The 20,704-nt window shown below is 40.3% G+C and overlaps 1 protein-coding gene across 3 annotated transcripts in view; it reads right to left on the minus strand.

Annotated features, from left to right (window-relative positions):
• zfpm1 (zinc finger protein, FOG family member 1) overlaps positions 1–20,704 on the minus strand; it is a 221,046-nt gene that overhangs the window by 32,874 nt on the left and 167,468 nt on the right. The window lies entirely within an intron of this gene.

Raw genomic sequence — 20,704 nt, forward strand, 5'->3', positions numbered from 1 at the left:
GTATTATCAGCCAGGTAGACAATATTTTAGAAATTGATGTACTAACAGCATATTTTTATGTATATCATGAATCTCTATGTTACTGTAGTAGTTGCTACCCACACTGCAAAGGCTATATACAGCAGGGTATCTGCACATTTTTCAAGATCAAATTCACAGCTTTTTAAGACCTCCAAATGGAAAAATCAAGACCTTATCTCAGCAAAAAAAGACAAATTTGACTACTTAAAAGTTTTTTATGTAATATGTTTAACTTGTATGAATGCACACATTTGGGGAACAAAAAGGTTGCATTAATCAATTCTTAGACATGCAAACTGCTTAGATAAACCAATTCTCGTGTTTTGGGCCTGCAGTTGCCACTACTACAACTCCCTTTATCGTGCGGATTTGGGAGATCTTGTAAAAGTTTGTCCTATTTCGCTGAACGACGGATCCGCAACAATGCGCAGTGTGGCTTGGTGGACGGCAAGTGGTGGAGACATTCCGTGGCGTTGCCGTTCAGCAGCCGTTAGACGTCCAGTGGAAATCTGGGGTAAAACCGCCATACTTCCACCAGTGGCTTTCTAGTTCTTGAATAGTTGCTGCCCCCAAAAGGTCCTGTTGTAAATAATTTAGTATTATCGTTGTTTTAGTGCAGGAACTATTCCGTTTAATGTTTTTGCATTAGGCACCTGATTGGGCAGCTAATGAATCCTCCGATAGTTCAGCAGCAACTAATGCAATTGCGGATTAAAAAAATACAAATAAGGATAGAGAAGTTTCACTGGCTCAGTCCCATATTACATTTTATGCCTCTCGTTATAACATTCCAAACATTATGGACAATTTAAGGCTTTTAAGGCCTTATAAACCGAAAGTTGTGTTTTAAGACTTTCTAATATCTTGACATAGATGGCCATGGTCGGTATATAAATCGTCATACACAAATTCCATTAATCCATTGCACCGGTCGCCCAGGGTGGGTCCCCACATCTGCGGTCCCCTCCAAGGTTTCTCATTGTAATCCCATTGGGTTGAGTTTTTTTCTTGCCCTGATGTGGGATCCGAGCCGAGGATGTTGTGGCTTGTGCAGCCCTTTGAGACACTTGTGATTTAGGGCTATATAAAACAAACATTGATTGATTGATTGATTGATTGATTAATAGTTAGGCATCATTCAACTCAGTCAGCCACTTGTTCTGTTGCTAGTGTTTATAATAGGTAGTGTACTGTGAAGATCTTTGTCACTACAGTATGTGCTGTATGCTTATTGACCATGAGCTTATAAAGTTGAGTGGTCCAGTTTTCCCCATTGCAGTCCGTCCAATCATTGTGTCCCGTTTATATATTGCCATTGTATTTTGCCATGGACGCATTAATATATTATTCTTACATGTGTGTTCTTTCAATTGACATACAAAAAGTAGGTAGAGGTTTTGTCATATTCCATGTTTTTTGCATTTTTTTATATAAATCACCAAAAAACAATTTAAAATTAATAATTTCCAAGTCAGAGTGTAGCTTGATTTAAATGGAGTTTGAGGGGAAACAAAGTCTGCATTTGACTTGAACTTGACCCGAACCTTTTAGACCGAAACCTAAAGACCACAGGCTAAGCAGTCAGTAGCTCAACAGCAGAGGGCGTATGATATAATTTGAGCACTTCCAGTCATGGCTCAGTTCAGCGGATTCTTTTTGTGTAGTTCCTCTATGTGATAACTGTAGAAGGATGGCAGTGACAGCTGTGGTTTGAGCCTGCTACAGTCCAGCGGGAGATAGATAGCTGGGGAGCCAAAAAAACAAAAGAGAGCTTGGGCTGCAAGAAAAGTGTTGCTGTGCAGTCAGGAGAGGTCTTAGCACATGTGATTATTTGTGAACAAGCATGAGCAACACTGGTGATTGCTGCAGGGTGAGCATATCGTGGTTAAGGAGGAAACCTCTCATTATGGATATTCACCTTTTAGGGATAAAAAACAAATACAAAAATTGTCTCATCTTCCTCCCCCTATACTCTTGCCCCTTTTTGTCATCCATGGTTCAGGACACTGTTTCAGGGGGTCGGTCTAAAGTGGTGAGCCTGATAAGAGTGTTTGTCTAACACTCTCCATGTCAAAACACTCATCTATCTTCTCTGTATCTATCCCCACCAGAGAACAACGGACAGACGCTGATAAAATGTCTTTCCCACAGTTGGTGAGGGGGTGGAGCTAGAGGTGTTGGTGCAGGTATGAGAGGGGGCACAGAAGCTTGGTTGAAGAAGAAGTCATGTTGTAATGCAACAAAAATGGTGAGTTACATTACACTATAGTTAAAAACATGTTTTGCTTCTTAGAAGGCGTCTTTAGACTGAAGTTATTTTTTCCCCATTATATTTCATTTAATCGTAAATTGCTTCTAAGAACCGTACACTGACAATGCAATTTAACATTTAGAAGTAGAATCGAGTGCTTTGAAACCCAAACGGTTTGACCGTAATATTTACCGTAATTTCCGGACTATAAGCCGCTACTTTTCCCCTAGTTCTGGTCCCTGCGGCTTATACAAGGGTGCGGCTTATTTACGGCCTGTTCTTCTCCGACACCGACGAAGAGGATTTCGGTGGTTTTAGTACGCAGGAGGAAGACGATGACACAATGATTAAAGATTGACTTTTCGTATACCGGTAGGCTGGTTATTTTGATAACGTACAGGCGAGCACTTTGTATTATTTTGCACCGTTGTATTATTTGTACTCTGCACGAATGCTGTTCGCCATGTCAAAGATGTGAAAGTTTGATTGAATGATTGAAAGATTTATTGTTAATAAATGGGACGCTTTGCGCTCCCAAACAGTCATCTCTGTCCCGACAATCCCCTCCGTGGTAACAGGAACCCCTATATACTACGGTAATTACACATCAAAACCCTGCGGCTTATAGTCGGGTGCGGCTTATATATGGAGCAATCTGTATTTTCCCTTAAATTTAGCTGGTGCGGCTTATAGTCAGGTGCGGCTTATAGTCCGGAAATTACGGTACTCTTACATACCGGATACGTGTAAGCAGTCCTACTTTTCTTACTGCTGCACAAAACATATTTTTTTACATGTTTACACGCAGTAAAACAACCCTAAATACGATTGTACCTCGACTTACAAGTGCACCAACTTACAAGTGTTTTGAGATAATTGTTATGGTTTAAGTTGTGAGCAACATTTGAGTTACAAGCATCCTCGCTGCAAGTTGGCGTAGCGAATGTCAAACCTCGTAAGGACATCGCTAGAATTAGCTTATAGTAAGAGATCGACTGAACTTTGTTTTCCAACCATTGGAACAGAGAAACCGAGTGTGAAAGACACTGCTGAGAAGAAGAAGCAGATGATATCCATTGAATTAAAAAAAAAAGAAAACATGGCCAAGCTTGTAGCCGACTGGTGACTCAGTTGGAGCGTAGCACTGCTAGTCTGCACCATACTAAGGCACAAGTAGTAAACAACACTAGCCATGGAGGTTAAAACAATATCCAACAAGGGATCATTTATCCATGAAAATATGAAGAAGCTGGTGACGGTGTCTTTGACCAAAAAGCAGCTCAAAGGAGACATCGTAAAAGTTCACTCTTCAAGATAAATGCTGTACATTTTTATTACATTACTTCAAAAAAGTACTGTAGTTGTTTGTACTACGTTCTACCTTTCTCAACACGTTTTTCCTGAGAGGACGCTGGAGTCCCCCACCCATGATGAGCCTGTGATGACTCTGTGTTTAACTCCGTCATCTTTGTGTAGTTTTACTGTGTTCATATCGTAAAAGTCCAGGCGTAAAATATGACTGGCGGGTTACGGCGGTGTTACAGTATCAACATGCAAATACAGAAGTTGTTGTTCTTTGCAAGTCAAAAAGTGTTTTGAACACAACCAATTTTAAACCGACGAGGCCGCGCAACGATAATGTAACATGTTTAATTTTTTTGTCAGGTGCCCGCAGTGCTAAGGTTTTTTGTTTGGTGTTAACATGGTCTTTGGCAGAGCACGATGAATTGCAGAGCCACCATGAACTGCTATCTCAACCAGCAATGTGTGAACGTCACTTTAGTAAAACTACTCACGTTAGCTAAACTTCCTCAGAAGTTGTTGAGGCAGTCGGGTTCTGGCTTTATAATACAACGCTGTAAAAAAATATATATATATATATATAATTCACAGTAAAATCATAATAAGTTACAGTATGCCTGCATCAGATATTTGTTTCAGGTCAAGCGCCGACCCAAACACAACTCCTCAGATGGTCCAACCTGCTTGCTGCTGGGTCTAAAGTCCAGTGTCTGTCCAGCTAGTCTCCTATCTTCCTGTGGGTCGTGTTTGTCCACTGTGACCCTCCTTATCTCAGCACTCCATCAGTGTCCAGCCTGCCTCACCACATGGAAGTCTTATCAGCCTGACCAGCTCCATTGACCCTTATTGTGAAACTGTGCAAGGATTTGACCTCAGTGGGCCAACAAAGATATTGGCTTATAAACAAGCCTGACACCAGCATTAGTTTGCTAGTTATTAAGGCTCAACAAATTTTATCACATTGCTTTCATGGTCTATATGGAGCCATATCTTCCTGTTCGTAGTTAATAGTTACTTTGGCATGAGAAAGTCCATTGTAAATACACGTATAATGTGTTTCCCTTGATATGCTCATGCTGAGCTACATTGCTGATCAAATGTAGTTATTCACAATTGCTACGATTTTAAACATTCTCTGTCAAGAAGTCAGCTTAGTAAAACACAGTGTGTACATCGGTATAAAATAAAGTAAAATGGGATATCATGAGGCCTATGACAAACCCAATCCTAGTTAAATACCCCTCCTGGTCACTGTGCAATAATCTGCAGTCCTTATCAATATGACTGCATGCTACTCTCATTGCACTGTATGATACTATCCTCATCAACGGTACACACTGTGTGTGTCTGTGTGTGTATCAAGCACACTATGTCTCTGTCATTGCCTGGTGACCCATTGCATTCCAAAAAAAGACAAGGCGGCATGGGCTTGTTATCAATATAAGCCAGCTCTGCGACGATATAAACCACACTGCCTTACTCATACACACACAGCCACAAAGCCTTATCAATATGGACACTTCAGCAGCCACTGTAACATCCAGGTTTCTGTGACGTGCCAAGACAATAAAACAGTCAGTCTTTCATTAATGAAATGAGTAAGACAATTAACCAATGGGTGGGGTTTGTAGAGAGATAAAAAGGTACAAGAAAAAGAAAGCTTTGAAGAGAGAAGATGGTGAGATTTTGAGAGGATTCAGAGCAGCACCTTTACTTTGTGCCATTTTCATCATCATAAAACTAATTATTTCATCATGTCAGTGGGTTGAACGATTCACTTTCTGTCTGAAGGACCACAGTAATTTACCATAAACACAATGTTGGAATTGCTCCACATCACAGTCACAACTCATTATGGTTGTAGTCAGACAGTAACTACAAACCCCGTTTCCATATGAGTTGGGAAATTGTGTTAGATGTACATATAAACGGAATACAACGATTTGCAAATCATTTTCAACCCATATTCAGTTGAATATGCTACAAAGACAACATATTTGATGTTCAAACTGATAAAAAAAAAATTTTGTGCAAATAATCATTAACTTTAGAATTGGATGCCAGCAACACGTGACAAAGAAGTTGGGAAAGGTGGCAATAAATACTGAAAAGTTGAGGAATGCTCATCAAACACTTATTTGGAACATCCCACAGGTGAACAGGCAAATTGGGAACAGGTGGGTGCCATGATTGGGTATAAAACTAGATTCCATGAAATGATCAGTCATTCACAAACAAGGATGGGGCGAGGGTCACCACTTTGTCAACAAATGCCATAGCAAATTGTTGAACAGTTTAAGGAAAACCTTTCTCAACCAGCTATTGCAAGGAATTTAGGGATTTCACCATCTACGGTCCGTAATATCATCAAAGGGTTCAGAGAATCTGGAGAAATCACTGCACGTAAGCAGCTAAGCCCGTGACCTTCGATCCCTCAGGCTGTACTGCATCAACAAGCGACATCCGTGTGTAAATGACATCACCACATGGGCTCAGGAACACTTCAGAAACCCACTGTCAGTAACTACAGTTGGTCGCTACATCTGTACGTGCAAGTTAAATCTCTCCTATGCAAGGCAAAAACCGTTTATCAACAACAACCTGAAACGTCGTAGGCTTCGCTGGGCCTGAGCTCATCTAAGATGGACTGATACAAAGTGAAAAAGTGTTCTGTGGTCTGACTAGTCCACATTTCAAATTGTTTTTGGAAACTGTGGACGTCGTGTCCTCCGGACCAAAGAGGAAAAGAACCATTCGGATTGCTATAGGCGCAAAGTTGAAAAGCCAGCATCTGTGATGGTATGGGGGTGTATTAGTGCCCAAGACATGGGTAACTTACACATCTGTGAAGGCGCCATTAATGCTGAAAGGTACATACAGGTTTTGGAGCAACATATGTTGCCATCCAAGCAATGATACCATGGACGCCCCTGCTTATTTCAGCAAGACAATGCCAAGACACGTGTTACAACGTGGCTTCATAGTAAAAGAGTGCGGGTACTAGACTGGCCTGCCTGTAGTCCAGACCTGTCTCCCATTGAAAATGTGTGGCGCATTATGAAGCCTAAATACCACAACGGAGACCCCCGGACTGTTGAACAACTTAAGCTGTACATCAAGCAAGAATGGGAAAGAATTCCACCTGAGAAGCTTAAAAAATGTGTCTCCTCAGTTTCCAAACGTTTACTGAGTGTTGTTAAAAGGAAATGCCATGTAACACAGTGGTGAACATGCCCTTTCCCAACTACTTTGGCACGTGTTGCAGCCATGAAATTCTAAGTTAATTATTATTTGCAAAAAAAAAATAAAGTTTATGAGTTTGAACATCAAATATCTTGTCTTTGTAGTGCATTCAATTGAATATGGGTTGAAAAGGATTTGCAAATCATTGTATTCCATTTACATCTAACACAATTTCCCAACTCATATGGAAACGGGGTTTGTATTTGAAACCCTTTGGTCGTCGCTACTCAAAAAAATAGGAATATAAAAATGTTATTTTTTCAAGCTAGTACTATTGTATCAACTACTGCATTTAAGGTAGCTAATCTAATAGAGAGGCTACATAAACGTTATTCATATTATTAAAGAAACATATTTGTGTTTTTATTCATTATTAGTATTAACATTCCACTTATTCTCATAACATGATGCCTTTAGCTCTGTTCTTACATTTTTTTGTGTATTTTTGTTACGGTGCCATAAAAAAAACTGCCATGCTTCGTGGGCGGTGCCAAGTCATCAATTGGGCCACCCACCCGGATCTAATCATAAATTTGATCTTTTGTAGTGTAAAACATGTCTATTAGATGACAAAATTCTGAAATATAGTCTTATTTAGTGTAACGATTGTAATCACATCAAAGTCCATCAATGCAGAATTACATTTCCGTATTTTCTGTATTTACAGTATATGCATGCACAGATGAAGGGAGTTTATGGATTCTAATGGGTAGGACTTCTTGCCGGTGTTGGCACTTGAGAGAAAAGTGTCTCTAAACCTGTAAATACAACTACATAATGAAGAGGGCCAATGGCTCGGGGCCGGACATCGAAATGTGGATGTTTCGTCAGAAAGTGCGTCCACAGGTTATATTTATATGAGACCTAGTTTACTTGATTGCAAATTAAACACATCGGCTTTCACACTGCATTGTCAATAAATTCACTATTCTGCCCTCGGTACTCGTTTCCAGCGTGTGCAGCTAGTTAAAAGCATGAAGAAACAAACAGAAGCTCCCAAAGTTTTGTTGAGGATTCATGATCCTTTTTTTGAATGATTTTCCTTCCTCAAGATTTAATGTAAATACATTCACATAAGAAACTACAAATGTTTACACATACAAAAATTACACAACATTCACACACACCAAACATTACACACAATGTATGTGATGTGTCACAAGTAAACCTAAGGTGTAGAGTTATCGCTCTCTACAGGCATACAAAATATATTCACAAAGTCAGCAATTTTATTACAAAACAAACAAAATATCTTTATCCACAATATTTACTCACAAAGATTTGACCAAGTTTCGTGATGAAACTTACACGCTGGGATTTCTACCATTGTCGCTGCTTGTCTGGATCAATGTGTCCGTCGCTTAAAATGTCTGCCAGGAAACTTGCACTTGCTCGGGGCAGAACGTTTAACTAAAATTGGAGTTGGTGTGTCTGTGTGTGTGTGCGTGTGTGTGTGTGTGTGTGTGTGTGTGTGTGTGTGTGTGTGTGTGTGTGTGTGTGTGTGTGTGTGTGTGTGTGTGTAACACATAGAAAACATATACCATTTATTGCAACATGATTTCTGTAGTTCGAAGTGGAATTCTTGTAGGCTGAACTGTGAACATTTCTATTGACACAGATGATTGAAGATTATATACATGTTATTTTCCTAGTTTTTAAGTAAACATTGAATATTTGTACGACCTTGTGTGACGTCATGTCATTTTTTAGTCAGTACATTTATATGCACTAAATTAGTCTGATTTGTCAAATAATTCAGTTTCTTCTATTTTTACAGCTACATGTGAAGTTCTAGTTTCCATGCTCTTATCTCTAACGTGACTGTTGGCCATACTCAGTGTGCCTCTAGTACACTAGGGGCAATCGTGGTCATTTTTAGCTTGTTTAGCTATGTGGTCATGTAAATACAGTAGAACAAGGGGAACACAGCATGCTAATAAGCTAACGCTAGTAATTTGGATCTAACAGATAACTACAACTTTCCACTGCTATTTGGTGTTGTTGGTAATGTTTTAATGTGTTTAAATGATTGTTATTAGGATCATCAGAGACATACAAAAAGCTTGCTATTTTAGTCACCTGTTTGACTATTCAATGTTAATACAAACTATGCAGGGAATTATTTTTAATTGCTGGATTACATGTCACTAACTTTGTCTGATTGTTGTATTTGGGCGTTGAATTTTTATATCACTGAATAAAGTATGAAGATAGGTGTTGCTGTGGATAATCTGAATGATGAGATGATGTCTTAAAGTCATATATGTGATCTACTGCTATTCATTATTGTTGTCTACTGACTAACGAGGCATACACATCATTTGTACTTGTATTAATTCCATTGTGTAAACAAAAATAAGTTTTAGTGTCAAAGTATGTCTTTTGAGAGGTTTCTGTTCACCAGTTTGTACAAGCGGATAGTTATGGGAAGTAACTGTGGTTCTATGAATAAAGGTCAATACACCACCATATAGGTCACTCTCTCCAGGGTGTCACGTGGGGGTCGCATCTTTATGTGGGGTCGTTCTCCCGGGATGCAGACGGGCAACTCCGGACAAAGCGTGAAGGTAGGATGTGATTTAATCCTCGTGAATCATAACATACAAAAAAACAGGAAGCAAACCAAAGGGCTGTGTGCCGATCGCACGTGAAGCTAAGGTACAAACTTAGCACAGGAATCAAGAAAAATAGAAACCAGAAATAACCCTACGTGCCTGTTGCATACAGCAAACAACGAAGCCAGACAGAGTGTGGCGAGCAACGTGAATAAATAGCTCTCCTATTAGTGCCCGGCAGCAGGTGAACGTGCCGAACATTAGCCAGAGGCAGGTGAAACCAATCAGTACCCATGGTGACCAAAACAAACTCAGGAGTGCACAAAACAGGAACTGAGAGTGTCCAAAACTAACAGAACATGACTAAACAAAACATTATCCGGGTCACGGATCATGACACAGAGTAATCTTTTATATATATATATATATAATATATATATATATATATACACTACCGTTCAAAAGTTTGGGGTCACCCAAACAATTTTGTGGAATAGCCTTCATTTCTAAGAACAAGAATAGACTGTCGAGTTTCAGATGAAAGTTCTCTTTTTCTGGCCATTTTGAGTGTTTAATTGACCCCACAAATGTGATGCTCCAGAAACTCAATCTGCTCAAAGGAAGGTCAGTTTTGTAGCTTCTGTAACGAGCTAAACTGTTTTCAGATGTGTGAACATGATTGCACAAGGGTTTTCTAATCATCAATTAGCCTTCTGAGCCAATGAGCAAACACATTGTACCATTAGAACACTGGAGTGATAGTTGCTGGAAATGGGCCTCTATACACCTATGTAGATGTTGCACCAAAAACCAGACATTTGCAGCTAGGATAGTCATTTACCACATTAGCAATGTATAGAGTGTATTTCTTTAAAGTTAAGACTAGTTTAAAGTTATCTTCATTGAAAAGTACAGTGCTTTTCCTTCAAAAATAAGGACATTTCAATGTGACCCCAAACTTTTGAATGGTAGTGTATATATATATATATATATATATATATATATATATATATATATATATATATATATATATATATATATATATATATATATATATATATATATATATATATATATATATATATATATATATATATAAATTTTCTACCGCTTGTCCCTTTTAGGGTTGCAGGGGGTGCTGGAGCCTATCTCAGCTGCATTCGGGCGGAAGGTGAGGTACACCCTGGACAAGTCGCCACCTCATCGCAGGGCCAACATTCACACTCACATTCACACTGTATATATATATATATATATATATATATATATATATATATATATATATATATATATATATATATATATATATATATATATATATGTATATATATATATATATATATATGTGTATATATATATATATATATATATATATATATATATATATATATATATATATATGTGTATATATATATATATATATATATATATATATATATATATATATATATATATATATATATATATATATATATATATATATATATATATATACTGTATATACAGCTGTGCAATCGCCTGTTCAGCCTCTTTTCTCCGACTGAGACCGAACCATTCTTCTGAATCACACTGCCAACTTGCGTCTTCTGAATCACACTGCCAACTTGCGTGTTGATTTTTATTCATAGAACCATAGTTAACTTCCCTAACCATCCATTCTATTTCATATCAGGTCATCATACCACCGTATGGGTCAACAGTAGGGATGTATACCCAGTACCGGTATTTTTTGTTATGGGTTCCTAATTAAGTCGGACCGTGAACATTTTAGACTAATGATACTGCTATCTTTTTTTTTTTCAAGCTGACCAGCTTTGAACAATCAGCTTTGAATAATGACAAATAAGGAAGCAACACCACACAAAAGTTTGTAACTCAACAATAATTCCTCCTTAAAAGTTCCTCAAAGTCACGCACGCTGTGTCAGTTTGAAGTGAACAAACTTTACCCACGACAATTCACGCCCGCGTTTTATCAACAGTCCTCCTAGCAATTTATTAATCCACAGGCCAATATTCATCCACTCAAATAAGCGAAAATTGTAGGTAATAAAATAATCCAAAAAGTTGCTTTGAAGCAAGATAGCATCCGCTGTGACTGACAAGTCTCTGGTTGCTGTCTGACATCACTCCATTGCCGAGGTCGGGTCACAGGGGCAGCAGCCTAAGCAGAGAAGCCCAGACTTCACTCTCCCCAGCCACTTCGTCCAGCTCCTCCCGGGGGATCCCGAGGCGTTTCCAGGCCAGCCGGGAGACACAGACTTCCCATGTCCTGGGTCTTCCCCGTGGCCTCCTACCGGTTGGACGTGCCCTAAACACCTCCTTCGGGAGGCGTTCGGGTGGCATCCTGACCAGATGCCCGAACCACCTCATCTGGCTCTTCTCGATGCGGAGGAGCATTAAAACCCATCTGGCTTAAATGTGGGAAAGAAGCTCCAGCACAAAATTGAACAAAGGCTCAAAAGGAGGGTCCGACAGAGCCCAGAGGATCAACTGCAAATCCCATGATGGCACCATGTGGGACCTTGGTGGCCGTATACACCTAACCCCTTTCAAAAGCTGGCTAAGGAGCGGCTGTGAGCCCACTGTCCTACCCTCAACAGGGGTGTGACAGCCAGATATGACCACCACGTAGGCCCTCAAGGTGTATTCTGTTTGCCCTTTCTCCAACAGTGTCTGTAAAAAAAAAAAAAAAAGAGGACCCTCCGTGTCCTACAGAAGTCCAGGTTCCACTCCTTCCCTGCACACCACCGGAAAATAACGTTTCCATCTACCAGTGTAAATCACTAGCTGCCCACATGGTACCCATATCAGCAGGAATTAAGCTACAGGGCAAGCCCCATCTAATATATTGGTCAAGGGAGGAAATGCATACAGGAGCCCCTCGGGCCACCCGCCTGCAAGAGTGTCCAACCCCAATGTTCCCACCGGCCCCGCTATTGAGTACTACAGTGGGCAGTGGGTGGTCTCCAGTGAGGCAAACAGGTCTACCTGGGCCTCTCTATATCGAGACCAAATGGCTTCCACCATCTGTGGGGGAAGTCACCACTCCACTGGCCTGGGTCCGCCCCAGGACCTAAGATCTGCTGCCACGTTTACCTCCCCCGACAAGTTTATGGCTTTCAGGGACACACCCTAAGTATGAGCACAGAGGCGGAGTTTGTGTACCAGGTCGTGCAGGGACCATGACCATTGGGTAGTTGTTGTAGGCAACCACGATTGAATTGTCGGTCCGAACCAACACGTGCTTACCCCATATCACGGGACGTAAATACATCAAGGCCAGTACATTGCCTCCAGTTGAGCAGGTTGATGTGAGCCCCCCTCCAAAAGGGAGCCCACCGGCCTCGGGTCGGGTGGTGATCCCATAGAGTCCCCCAGCCTGCTTCAGCGGTGTCTGTAGTGACGGTCACCCTTGAGCACACTGCACCGAGTAGAACGCCTTCCCTGAGGCCCATGGCTGTGGTCAACCATGCAATTGCTGGGAGGAAAATCAAAGACACAGGGGCAGCCCTCTGGCCATCCTCAGGGGGGCTCACTTTGTGCCTGGCTAGCAAATACTGCAGCGGCCGCATATAAAGCAACTACAAGGGCACTACCTGGAATGCTGCCACCAGGAGGCCCAACAGCCTCCTGGTGGCAGCTAAATTGCGGGCAATTGTGTTTGCCCGCAATTAAACGTGACAAGGTGTCCATCAGCACCGCTCTCCTCTTCAAGGTCAGGACAGCTCTCATTAAGGTTGAATCTATAACCAAACCTAGATATTTCACCGTCCTGGATGGAACGAGGCAACTCTCGGGCCAGACCTGGTCAAATGTCACTGGTGCTTACAGTACGTTGGATTGGTGAAACAGTCAGGTGACAGTGCCTACCAGAGGAAGGCTCGCTGACAAATGAATACATCTTAATCAATAGATAATAAATAATCATGATATAAATAAATGTAACGATCGGAATGAAACTGAATGTAACAGAGTAAAAGTAGTATTTCTTCTTCACAAAAATACTCAAAGTAAAAGTAAAAAGTATGTTGCATTAAAATTACTCTGACAAGTACAATTTATGCAAAAAGTTACTTAAGTTTGGCCCTGCGATGAGGTGGCGACTTGTTCAGGGTGTACCCCGCCTTCCGCCTGAATGCAGCTGAGATAGGCCAGCACTCCCCGCGACCCCAAAAGGGACAAGCGGTAGAAAATGGATGGATGTAAGTTACTTAAGTAAATGTAATGGAGTAAATGTAGCGCGTTACTACCCACCTCATCTTACATGATACATACAGTATCATTAAACTCTGTTTATTGTATACTAAACAAAATAAATAATGAAATAATGACAAAGATTCTACTGATTGTCAACAAGAGGAAAAATGTAACAAATTAGATCGGACTATGAAAATCCTCAGTGGAAGTTGATGACATCAATAACTATTTGCTTTGTCACTTACAACACAAAGCTAAAATATTCATGTTTTCTTAAAATAGATCAGCATACAGTATATTGACCTACATTGTAATGGTTTTAGTGTAGCAAATAATTCTTAAGTGGCGCACTTTATTCTTTGATTTTTCTAACTGCGGACCTCTGTGGAAAAAGTTTGGACACCGCTGCTTTACAGACGTTCAGCGTCACACAATAATGATAATTAAAACAACTAAACTGTGTCCTGAAAATCTTTCTTGGTTAAAGAGTTTCAGAAATAACATCACAATGTTGCTTTCCTCTCTCCAGCCTAATTCATTGGAAAAAGGACTATTGTTGATATCAAATGAGCACATCACGACAGCGATATTGATTTTTTGACATGGTACAACAGGAAATCTTTATCAACGTGCTACTCCGAGCCCACACTAATAGTTTGGGTTTAACCTCTGTTGAAAGACATATCCCAACACCTTTTCCTTCTTCTCTTCCTTTAATTATCATAAAAAAATGTAGCTCTGGCACTATTATAAAAAATGGTTGTGTAGATAAATGTATTTGTTCCTTTTCTGTCGCTTATCCTGTTGAGTTGGGGGGATGGGGAGAACATGCAATGCACACTGAGCCTTGCGCTAAATGTGTAAATGGAGTTTCATACCAACACACTGACCAATATGTAAATAACATGATACTAAATACCATGGCATGAAGTCATCAAAACTGGCTAATATGTGGTTCATTAATTTGTTTATAGTTGCGTTTATAAATGTAAAAAAATTCACATTCACAGTTTTGCCTTGGCCAGTGGCCTGTGTTTACCATTTAAAACTTATAATATTCTTCAATTGTGTTACACAGCGAGAACATTTTCATATTAATGACAACTCTCATTGCACTTTTGGCTGATAAAGGCTTCATTCGAACAACAAGAAAGGTCTGATTGCTTTTCCTTTTCTCCATCTTGTCACTCTCTCACCGTGATCTTCCACGTCGCACCCGGGAGTCCAGCAAGCTCAGCTCAGTGGCAGATATGTATTTCTGGGATAGGCATCTGCTGCTCAGGACCACGCAATCATTTCCATTTTACCCTCTGTTGCACAGCCAAGATAAGACACCTGCGTAGCCTCGCTAATCAGATGAGCTTCAACGGAACTTTATCATTGACATTTACCACTGTTTACCCAACTAATTTCTCTTAACTGCACTGCTGAACTTTTATCTACAAAATACATACACTACCAGAAAATAGCAAGAAGCAAACATGCAAATTCAAATATGCAAAGAAAGATAAAATGAGAAGGAAAAAATAAACTGAAATCATTTTTGTTTGTTCAGAAGACGAAGGAACTGAAAAAGCGCAAGTAACCTGCATGCCGTTGATGAGATTAAAGCACTTATTTCCTTCCAACCAACTCTGACAAACAAATACAAACGCTGACATTCACCTCCAAAAACGTAATTTTAGTGTTCATACTGACTGGTGGCGAGCAGCTATATCTATTTGCTGAAACAAATGCTCTTCTATGACCTTGTCGGATGGGAGATGATAGTCCAGCACTACCCGAGCAGCCATAACAAAAAACAACAACATGCTGTCCACCATATACGGTTTTAAATCAGCTTTATCAGCCTGTGTGGACTGACAGTGCTGCATATCAAGATTCAAAAATAAACTTCCGAGTCAGACGTAACATCAGTATAAAAAGGAGATGGCCATGGGTAGAGAGGCAACGATTACAGATTTCGACTTTCACGATTATTATGCATTGATTAATTTGACAGCAACAAATTTATAAAATCACATGGACATTCAATGGACAGTAATTAAATAATAACATTATAAGTACAAAATATCAAATATAAACAAGCATTATTATTGATATTAAATCCATCCATCCATCCATCCATCCATCCATTTTCTACCGCGTGTCCCTTTCGGGCTCACGGGGGGTGCTGGAGCCTATCTCAACTGCATTCGGACGGAAGGTATTAATGAATAATTGTATTATTGAAATAAGACTAAGATTGACTTTATTGATCCCCCAGTGGAAAACATGTTGTCATCAACTGTCATCCATATGTATTCATTTTTAATAATCTATTTTTTGCTGTGTTAATAATAACTGGAATGCACATAATAATAAATCATAAATAAAGAACAATTTCCCTTGTGGATCAATCAAGTTTGTCTAAATAAGTTTGTCTAAGTCTAATTAGATCTTAAGGTATAGTGCTGTTATTTTACAAGCTCCTAATGTTAATGTTTTTCAATTGCTATGTTAACTTACAATGCCTATTGTTTATTTAACACAGACGGTAAGAAGCAATCTAATGTAAATGGTTTCTGAATGAAGCCTTTGAGAGAGTACCTGTTGCTGTTTGTTTACACAAGCTGACAACGCAAATTTACTGATTGTAAGTGACAAGTTTATATTTAATACTCCACCAACTCAGTTCTTCACTCAGTAACTTACACTAACATAATCTAATTAAATTATTATCTCTGACCTTTACTTTGGTGTGCAAATCTGGGTGGTGTACCCACAAATTCTGTACCATATTGGACGTATTAGACCCTTTAGCCGCAACTGTCTTTTGGCAGGTGTTGCAAATGGGTGTGCCATAGTCTTTAATGAATCTCTGGTCATTTTTAGTGTACCCAACATGTTCCTACACTGCCAACTTCAGCTTTTTTAGGGTGGGGAAAAACTCACTGCTTTGTCCTCTGGCCATTTTTAAGCTAATGTATCATACTAGCATGTCTCTTGAAAGGTACGTACAGATGCATCCACCGCTGATTTCGTTCCGTGCAAGTTGTGCCAAAAAATAATGTACCAGCATAATGTCCATTAATAGCGAATGAGGAGGACTGAAACACAGTGCAGAGGGGCCTTTGCGATTAAATACCAGTGACATTTTTAATCAGGGTTAATATACGGAATAAAAATATGAACGCAACAGTTTTGTTTTTGCTCCCATTTTTCATGAGTTGAACTCAAAGATCTAAAACTTTTATTATATACACAAAATATTATTCCTCTCAAATATTGTTCACAAATCTGTTTAAATTTGTGTTAGTGAGCACTTGGGGTCCTGGGGAAGTCAGAAAAGCAGTCAGTATCTGGTATGATCACCATTTGCCTCACACAGTGCAACACATCTCTTTCGCATAGAGTTGATCAGGTTGTTGATTGTGGCCTATGGAATGTTAGTCCACTCCTCTTCAATTGCTGTGCAAAGTTACTGGATATTGGTAGGAACTGGAACATGCTGTCGTATACGCCGATCCACAACATTTACAGTATATTCCCTATTATTTTTGAAACATCCATTCTTCCATTTTCTGCCGTTTGTCCTTCTCGGGGGTGGCTGGAGCCTATCCCAGCTGCCCTCAGGCCTTCCGCAGGGTTCATCCTGGACAAGTCGCCACCTCATCACAGGGGCAACACAGATAGACAGACAACGATCACATTCACACACTAGGGCCGATTTAGTGTGTTCAAAATAATATCTGAGTAGTACTGTGTGATGTTACTGTATGGATTCCAATAAGAAAGACCACCAAGACTTCTCTGTTTGGAACATCATCTGGATTGTCTCCATTTTGAGGGTACACATGTGTCCAACTACCTCAAGTGTTAAGCTAATTGTTACATTACATTTGATCTAAAAATGAACTAATCCAGCAATCATCATATAATATTTCTCCATAAACTAGTCATTAACTATTTGCTTTATAAAGAGAATCACGGTACCTCAATCCAGTTAATAAAAATGAAATAATGCATAAATAATACACAATGTAATGCATAACATGTAGATATCCTAAAAACCTCTTATTTCTGAAATTCACTGCAGATTTAAAAAATAAAGTTGACCAGAGTGCTCTATACAATTTAGGTTGTAGTACAAAATAGCCCACAATGTCTTAAAACAAAAGGTTTCTCCCTTAACATTAGATAAATCCACCAACAGCAACACACATACACAGGATAAATATAAAATAATTTTTGCTTCATAATATACTATTTTGTTAAATTTCTTTATTTACTTTCCTTCACTTTGTGGACCTGACCGCAAGCCAGAGGATGTGAACACGTGACACAACCAGGAAGTGTTGCGATTTGCGAAGGCTAGTCCGTCCCAAATAAAAAATTGCTCCAGCTGCGACTGGAGGACTCTCTCCATGACCCAAACTCCCTCGAATGTATGGGCTGGGTACTTTGAAAGATTCAGCTCAAGTCGGTTACGACGACAAACTGCAGTCAGGTCGAGACCCCGATGAGGACGACAAGCATTTAGATGAGCTTCGCTGAGACGGTTTCTCACAGTTTGAGCAGAAATTCTTTGATTATGCAAACCAATTGTTGCAGCAGCTGTCCGGGTAGCTGGACTCAAGACGATCTTGGAGGTGCACCTGCTGAATGTGGAGGGCCTGGGCTAGTGTGGTTACTCGTGGTCTGCTGTTTAAGGCCAGTTGGATGTACTGCCAAATTCTCTGAAACGCCTTTGGAGTCGGCTTATGGTAGAGAAATGAACATTCAATTCACCGGCAACAGCTCTGGTGAATATTCCTGCAGTCAGCATGCCTACTGCTTGCTCCCTCAAAACATCTGTGGCATTGTGCTGTGTGATAAAACTGCACATTTCAGAGTGTCATTTTATTGTGAGCAGCCCAAGGCACACCTGTGCAATAATCATGCTGTTTAATCAGCATCTTGATATGCCACACTTGTGAGGTGGGATGGATTATTTTGGCAAAGAAGAAATGCTCACTAATACAGATTTATTTAGACAGATTTGTGAACAATGTTTGAGAGGAATAGGTATTTTGTGTATATAGTAAAAGTTTTTTATTTTCGAGTTCAACTCATGAAAAATGAGAGCAAAAACAAAAGTGTTGCATTTATTTTTGTGTTCAGTATAGTAAAACTGGTTATTATTTGCCTGTTCAGACGCATGGCCTGGAAATGTTATTGCCAATCCATTCACAATAACTTTGTCGTCAATTCACTGTTATGCTGATGACACCCAACTCTACATGCCCCTAAAGCTGACCAACACGCCGGACTGTAGTCAGCTGGAGGCGTGTCTTAATGAAATTAAACAATGAATGTCCGCTAACTTTTTGCAACTCAACGCTAAGAAAACGGAAATGCTGATTATCGGTCCTGCTAGACACCAACATCTATTTAATAATACCACCTTAACATTTGACAACCAAACAATTAAACAAGGAGACTCGGTAAAGAATCTGGGTATTATCTTCGACCCAACTCTCTCGTTTGAGTCACACATTAAGAGTGTTACTAAAACGGCCTTCTTTCATCTCCGTAATATCGCTAAAATTCGTTCCATCTTGTCCACTAGCAACGCTGAGATCATTATTCATGCGTTCGTTACGTCTCGTCTCGATTACTGTAACGTTTTATTTTCGGGCCTCCCTATGTCTAGCATTAAAAGATTACAGTTGGTACAAAATGCGGCTGCAAGGCTTCTGACAAAAACAAGAAAGTTTGATCATATTACGCCTATACTGGCTCACCTGCACTGGCTTCCTGTGCACTTAAGATGCGACTTTAAGGTTTTACTACTTACGTATAAAATATTACACGGTTTAGCTCCAGCCTATCTCGCCGATTGTATTGTACCATATGTCCCGACAAGAAATCTGCGTTCAAAGAACTCCGGCTTATTAGTGATTCCCAGAGCCAAAAAAAAGTCTGCGGGCTATAGAGCGTTTTCTATTCGGGCTCCAGTACTCTGGAATGCCCTCCCGGTAACAGTTAGAGATGCTACCTCAGTAGAAGCATTTAAGTCCCATCTTAAAACTAATTTGTATAATCTGGCCTTTAAATAGACCCCCCCTTTTTTAGACCAGTTGATCTGCCGTTTCTTTTCTTCTCTCCTCTTCTCCCCTGTCCCTTGCGAGGGGGAGTTGCATAGGTCCGGTGGCCATGGATGAAGTGCTGGCTGTCCAGAGCCGGGACCCCGGGTGGACCACTAGCCTGTGCATCGGTTGGGGACATCTCTGCGCTGCTGACCCGTCTCCGCTCGGGATGGTTTCCTGTTGGCCCCGCTGTGGACTGGACTCCCGCTGATGTGTTGGATCCACTGTGGACTGGACTTTCACAATGTTATGTCAGACCCACTCGACATCCGTTGCTTTCGGTCTCCCCTAGAGGGGGGGGGGGGGGGGTTACCCACATATGCGGTCCTCTCCAAGGTTTCTCATAGTCATTCACCGACGTCCCACTGGGGTGAGTTTTTCCTTGCCCGTATGTGGGCTCTGTACCGAGGATGTCGTTGTGGCTTGTACAGCCCTTTGAGACACTTGTGATTTAGGGCTATATAAATAAACATTGATTGATTGATTGATTGATTGAATTCAAACCTTGTCTTTCATTTTCTCTTTACCATTTCCTGGCCTGGGAAAACAGTCAGGGAAGTTGCCGTAATACACCTTTATTTCCCGCTGAGAGCCAGAATCCTCAGATATTTTGCATTTTTTTCCCATCTATCCACCCATTTTCTACCGCTTGTCCCTATTGGGAAGTGCTGGAGCCTATCTCAGCTGCATTTGGGCGGAAGTGTTTAATTCTGAAAAAAAACCCAAAAAACCCACAACAAAATATCCGCTGCAAATTATGCTGGTTTTCAGGAGGATATAAGTTGCAGAAGTGAATTGATGATGCACTTAAACTACCCTCAAAGCAGTGTGAGTGCAGGGCTGCACGGGACAACTAAGGGAGTAAAGGAGGAAATAGTGTCCTAATCTGGCATAAAAATGCCGTGGAGATGACTCAGAGTGAGTGCTTTGTTCCCATGCTCTTGGCACCCATTGTTGCAGGGAAAGAAATGCTAATAGGATGTTACCAAATAGTGTTAAGTAGCGCTCATCTTGTCACTTGGA

Source organism: Entelurus aequoreus, linkage group LG24 (assembly GCF_033978785.1).
Source record: "Entelurus aequoreus isolate RoL-2023_Sb linkage group LG24, RoL_Eaeq_v1.1, whole genome shotgun sequence".
Taxonomy (NCBI): Eukaryota; Metazoa; Chordata; class Actinopteri; order Syngnathiformes; family Syngnathidae; genus Entelurus; species Entelurus aequoreus.